This window comes from Mizuhopecten yessoensis, unplaced genomic scaffold (assembly GCF_002113885.1).
Source record: "Mizuhopecten yessoensis strain PY_sf001 unplaced genomic scaffold, ASM211388v2 scaffold716361, whole genome shotgun sequence".
Classification (NCBI taxonomy): Eukaryota; Metazoa; Mollusca; class Bivalvia; order Pectinida; family Pectinidae; genus Mizuhopecten; species Mizuhopecten yessoensis.
Genome location: NW_018480078.1, coordinates 2,986,743 through 2,993,666, shown reverse-complemented (window position 1 = coordinate 2,993,666; position 6,924 = coordinate 2,986,743). Strand labels below are relative to the sequence as shown.

The window sequence follows — 6,924 nt, the reverse complement described above, 5'->3', positions numbered from 1 at the left end:
CCCCTGTGTGTTATCCATATGACTATGATACACCTATGTACCAAACTTCAGCTAGATATTTGAATATTGACAGAGTTATGATAAATTGAACTTTTACAATTGGTGGCGTGGTACATGTGTGTAAAGAAATCTACAGATCGTGAAGCATCTTCAAACTGTATCTCTAAAATTAATCTAAAATGTAATCGACATCAGAAGATATGTTATTCATATTCATGACTATAACAAACTTTATTGGATGCACAAAACCAATACATCAAAAAGTTAAAAGCTTTTAAGGGTGCGTCAGTTATGAAATTATTTAGATTTGCTCAAGATAATATTAATGATTTCAACTTCTGAAAACAAACCTGACGTGTTCACAGCTGCAAGGCTTTTAAATTACCTCCAATACAATACAGTCAAAACCTGCCACACTACATATTATATAATTTTGTAAATTATACACTTAACTTTCACACCTGTGTATATCTCGATGCGTAAGGCTATGAATGCAAATAACATATTAAAGCAGTGCTCGTCATGAAGTTGTTTACAAACTAACAACTCAATTATGTAAACACCTCATAAACGTGATATATTTTTTTTAAATATTTATCTTTACTTGATCTCTGAGAAGTGTTGCATCAAAAGTCTTAATGTAGGTGTTTGTGACCAGGTATCTCAATGATCTATGATAAGTGTTTGTAACCAGGTATCTCAGTGGCATGGTCTATAGTGAGAGTTTGTAACCACAGGGATCTCAGTGGTCTATGGTAAGTTTTTGTGTAAAGGTATCTCAGTGAACTATATTTTTTGTGATCAGGTATCTCAGTTGTCCATAGGTAGTGCGTCTGTTACTGTTCGTGACTAGGTACATGTAACTAAGTGAACTATTACCAGTGATTGTGACCAGGTATCTCAGTGGTTTATAGTATAATTAGAGTGTGTGACCAGATATATCAATGACCTGTTAGTAGAGTTTGTGAGTGACCACGTATCTGAATGGATTATACACGTAGTTTAAATTGACTAAAACGTTACATGTAATCAGTTAATCAATTTTTCATTTTCATATTTAAGAACTGATTATTTCACACGTTTCGAAAAGTGAAACATATAAAAATCAGTCAAAGTCATGGACCCAGGTCTAGTCTAATTCCTTGGTGGATTGACGAATCATATCTACATGTAGCTTATTTTTCCAGATCTCGTGAGTTACGTCCCCTTAACACCTTTCGACTCGTAGGTCAGACCACGGAATTAGATTGCTATCTAAGTCCGTGCTAGAATTGACCATTTTCAGCCAGTAATTAAACTTGCTTAATTATTCTGTTACCTCATGATTTCATCATGAAGAACAACTAAAAAGACGATTGGCAATTTGACACTCTAAAGTGTTCTTTTTTAGCTCACCTGGCCCGAAGGGCCAAGTGAGCTTATGGCATGGTGCGGCGTCCGTCGTCAACATTTTACTTTAAACAACTTCTTCTCAGTAACCATAAGGCCTAGGGTGATGATATTTGGCCAGAAGCATGCTGGGATGAAGGGCTACCAAGTTTGTTCAAATACATGACCTTGACTTATATTCTAGGTCACAGGGGTCAAATATGTTTAAAACATTTAAACAACTTCTTCTGAATAACCAATAGGCCTTGGGTGCATAAATTTGGCCAGTAACATGCTGGGATAAAGGGTTACCAAGTTTGTTCAAATAAATGACATTGATTTATATTCAAGGTCACAGGGGTCAAATATGTTTAAAACATTTAAACAACTTCTATTGAATAACCAAGAGGCCTAAGGTGGTGATATTTGGCCAGTAGCATGCTGGGATGAAGGGCCACCAAATTTGTTCAAATAAATGAACTTCATTCATTTTCAAGGTCACAGGGGTCAAATATGTTTAAAACCTTTGAACAACTTCTTCTGAATAACCAAAATGCCCAGGGTGATGATATTTGGCCAGTAGCATGCTGTGGTGAAGGGCTACCAAATTTGTTCAAATGAATGACCTTGACCAACTTTCAAGGTCACAGGTGTCAAATGTCTTAAAATCTTCAAACAACTTCTTCTCAATAACCAAAAGGCCCAGGGTACTGATATTTGGCCTGTAGCAATCAGGGCTACCAAATTTGTTCAAATGAATGACCTTGACCCACTTTCAACCTAATGTCATTGTTTGACATTCAAGGTCACACTGATATTCTGCCTGTAGCTGTATTTTAGTCCACTTTTAAGTTTACAAGTGTGAGATTAATACCAGGTGAGCGATGCAGGCCCATTGGGCCTCTTGTTTATATACACATCTTTTATAATTATTAATATTTTGTAATATTTTATTTTGAGCACACGGCTTTTCCCCCATAAAAAAAATCAAAAGGTTGGCAAGTATGTATTTATCATTTATAACCATATATCATTTGTTTACAAAAAAATAAGTGCAATTCATGCCTTTATTAAATACAGATACAATTAAAGGTAGAACAAATATTAGAAATAATAACGTTAATGGTAAAAGACATTGTACATGCAGGGATGTGTAGTCCACTACACATCCCTGGTACATGTAAAGGGGACTAATATTTATTTCAACAAATTTTATTGGACAAAAAAATTGAACAATTGGATGAGACAAGAGGCTTAGCCTATATAAGTCTTCTCTTAACCGGTATAGATGGACAGAAAGCATACATTTAATACATTGCTCAACAAGACACACTCATATACACTTACAAACATATAGGCTAGAACATTCAACCAAGTTATAATTATAAGAAAGAAAAAGAAACATTATTTGATGACATTTGAAAACTTATAAAACACTTTCTTAGCAAATCATATATATGTTTGTACACTCAGACCACAGTCCATAACACACATACACACACACCCTCACATACACACATATATATATAATATGCATTAAGGAGACTTAATGGAATGCTTGATGTTTGTCATTTTTTGTAAGTTTCGTTGTTTTTAATTAAATAGAAGAGACAAAACTGATTAAATAACTTGTAAAAAGAAACTTTTTTCAACACGTCTAAATACATTTTGTACATCTTAACCCATTACAAACTACCAGCAATTGCCGCCTTATTATATATAAATGAATCTCGAATCCCCCTCGACTTTCCATCTTGAACCTCTGAAATACACTATATATGCTATGTTGATATGGGTCTCAGCATTATGTGTTCTGTGACCCATATCAGTATAGCATGTGCGACTGACTTGAAGCAAATCAGACCAGGGTAGGGAGGGGGACGGGGGAGTCGTGTTGTGACACAGACACGAACTGAAAAAGTAGGCTACGCATACTTACCTTTAACCCACATATGCGCGTACATACATGTATCTCAGGGGGCTCATCAGCATTGTCGTTGATAAACAAAGAATCTCTTCGTCTGATCGGTTCTCCTTTGCACTGAAGTGACTAGACTTGCACAGGCCTATCTTTCGTGAAGCCGACAGTTGTTTTCTTGTTGAAAGAGTGAAAAACACATATTAAAATTGGTAGACCTTTTAGAGTCAAACATGAAACTTGTCTGTGATGAGGTCAAAACTGTTAAAATTCACTCCAAACTCTTATATTGATCATGCAGGCTTCCCAGTGAAGTTTCCTGTTCTGGTCTTTTTCAACCAATCAGAATGTGGCAAATTTTGAAGCCCGCGATTTTCAAACCGCAAATATTTGTATTGCGAAACATGATTCGTCAAAAACGTTGATAACTTTAATTTTTAAACCCGTTTTAAGGAAGAAACACTTCAAACCATAACGCATATGTTTGCCTAGTTCATGTAAACAATGTCCAATTTTTTTTCGGTTCATGAAAAATCTACATATTTGCCTAAATTGACAAGCCCAAAGCCCCAAACTAGTAAACAAATGTTGATGTTTACTATGAAACATAAGTTGGGCTTGTTTGTATTTTTTCAAAATCAACCTGTAACCTATAGTTCACTTATTAATATGTTGTATATCTTAGCCCTGGATGACCCCTGAACTAATTACTATATTGTATATCCTAGCCCTGTATGACTCCTGGAAGGGGCTAGCATGAGTGTATTTCTGGGTGGTAACAGACCTGGGGAAAACTTTGGTAGTTGCCTATAATAATAATTTGAGGTTCTTACAAATGTATATACCGCTTCATCACAACCTATTTCCTAGGTCGTCTCAAAGCAGTTCACAAATCATTTTCCCAGGGTTAGACACTTACTTTTTTTTGCTTGGTAGTACACAGGACTAGTTAAATAGATTATTTACTAGTCCTTTGTCAATGTAACTTGTCCCAGATTTCCTGATGTATGGAAACCTCGCGATCTACAGCATTAAACAGCATATTGTGACACCGACACGAACCGACAAAGTAGGTGAAGCATAAATTATTTCAATCACCTTTAACCCACATAAAAGTACACATTTATGCACGTACACAGTGACATACCCCAGGCGGCACATCAGCATTGTCGTTGAGACTAGACTTGCACAGGCCTAGCTAGCTTTCATGAAGCTGACGACTGTTTTCTTGATGATAGAGTGACAGGCACATATTGAAATCAGTAGACCTTAGAGTCAAACATAATACCTGTCTGTGAGAGGTCAATACTGGTAAAATTCGCTCAATAGCTACTCTTGTCGATCGGTAGGCCTTTACCCTCCCGTGTTCTTATTCCCGGCGAAGTTGATCTGTTCCAGTCTTTTCAACCAATCAAAATGTAGCAAATTTTGAAGCCCGCGACTTTCAGACCACAAACATTTTTATTGCTTAACGTGATTCGTCAAAAACATCGAAAACTAAATTTTTAAACCTGTTTTAATGAAGAAACATTTCAAACCATAACAAATACATTTGCAAAGTTTACGCAAATAAGTTACGATGTGAAACATATTTTCTATTCCCACAGAGATGTTTAAAACGGTGAATTTTGAACTTCTGATCTATTAATAACAATCAGAGCGTCGCAAATTTTAAAGTCCGTTCTGCACGATGTAAAGAAAAAAGATCGCATAGTATTGTAGTTTCGTTTTGTGTTACTATATTTAGATTTTTGCTTGAACTATATAATATACCACGCATACGATACAAAAAGAGCTCGTTGCGTTCGCTATTAAACGTGTCGCAACCTTCCAAGACCGACTTGTCCCTTTGTCAAGCAATGACAGCACCAATATCAGTTCTGTATTTCAGACATGCATTTGATGATTTCATTGTAACGAACCCCAGCTGTGTGCAGGGTTAACATTTTGCCAGTTACCAAATACTTGTGGGATTTCGTTATGGCTACGGCATCCTAACTATAAATATGACGATTTTCTGCTACGATACAAACAATTTTGGCTCAAACCTAAATAGATTACAGTTCAATTGCTGTCATAACCAAGACTTACCGCACTGTCGACTGCATTTTTCCAAAATCCACTGCCACAATCGGGTCTGTTTCCGGTTTAAGGGAGCGAGCATTTTTTTCCGCGAATTTCGTTGGCGATTTAAGCGCCGGATGTTGTCTTAATGAGAACTAAAATTCTAGAATAAATTCTAGAATGAGTTCTAGAACTTTAGTTCCTCATTAAGACGACAAGCGGCGCTCCATCATAAACGATGTCGAAATCGCGATCGGTAAAACTAGCATAGCATGGAATGAACACGCAATAGATTTGTAAACGAGTGAAACAACACAAATGTACATAGCATGGAAAATAGACACTAGACTAATCAACTAGAGAAATAATACAAATGTACATAGAATTAGATTCCAAACCAGAAGTAACTAATTATATAACTTATCAACTAGGGAAATAATACAAATGTACATAGAATTAGATTCAAAACCAGAAGGAACTAATTCTATAAAAAATAATTATGGCGGTGATCCCCTTCCATAATTAAACAGCTAATCATTTGTCATGGTGGTCAAACTAGTGGTTTAGTTCGACATGTAAATATTTTGCATTTATTTTGTATTTCATAAATATTTGCGCTGGGTAAACGTATGTCGGTAGTTATATTATATATGTTATAGTGTGTGCCATAATAATACTAATGTGCCTGTAGTTGATCAGGTTGGTATTGCGCCGTGTGAGAGATAATAGCTAGTATTGGCGGTTCCGGGTTGTTTCGCCCCAAATCCCGTTCTCCCTAGGTTGTTTCGCGCCAGGTTGTTTCGCCCTAAAACAATTTTTTTAGGGCGAAACATTGTTTGGTATTTTCTTTTCATTTTTATTTGTTTTAAGTCACAAATTAAGTCTTCTTAGTCTTTCATATCAATAAAATCAGTTTTTTTTTTTTTTTTAAATGTGTTTGTGTTGTTTTAAGTACATTGTAAAGCAAAAAAACGGATTACGTTATTTTCTTAACGCCGACACACATTATAACATATATTGAATTTAATTTTAGAAATAACTAAGAATAGTGAAATGAAACAAAAATGGTGTAATTTTAAAAATTGCGGGGTATACAATAATATTATTTCCATGTTAACACATTTAAATTAGTTTAGTGTACGGCTGTACGCATACTCGGCGCCGTGTGACGATGTTTTCTTTACTTGATTTCTGCACACGTCCTTGTTGTTTTTTGCTAATTGGAGATTATGTCCATTTTGAGAAGTTTTGATAGTACCACGGAATTAGATTTAAGTCCGTGATAGTACCGACCAATAAAAATTAATATGCATATTTGAGTAGATAATTTTGAGTAGGTAACTTGTCATAAATAGAGCATTTTTCAATACTGTGTTATAATTCAACATTAGTAATGTTGAATTATAACACAGTACTGAGAAATGCTCTATTTATGACAAGTTACAAAATGCACAAATCATCCATAACGTAATTTACGTTATGGATGATTTGTGCATTTTGTGCGACTCCGTGGTTAGACGCAGACAGCATGGTATCTGAAGTGATGTGTGTGACTGTTGGCAGCATAGAACCTG

At 35.5% G+C, this 6,924-nt stretch overlaps 1 protein-coding gene across 1 annotated transcript in view; it reads left to right on the top strand.

The window, feature by feature from the left end:
* Window positions 1-723: 723 nt before the first annotated feature.
* LOC110443887 overlaps window positions 724-6,924 on the top strand; it is a 12,295-nt gene continuing 6,094 nt past the window's right edge. The window contains exon 1 of the mRNA XM_021488334.1: window positions 724-755. The gene's annotated coding sequence lies outside the window, so the exon portion shown is untranslated. The remainder of the gene's footprint in view (window positions 756-6,924) is intronic.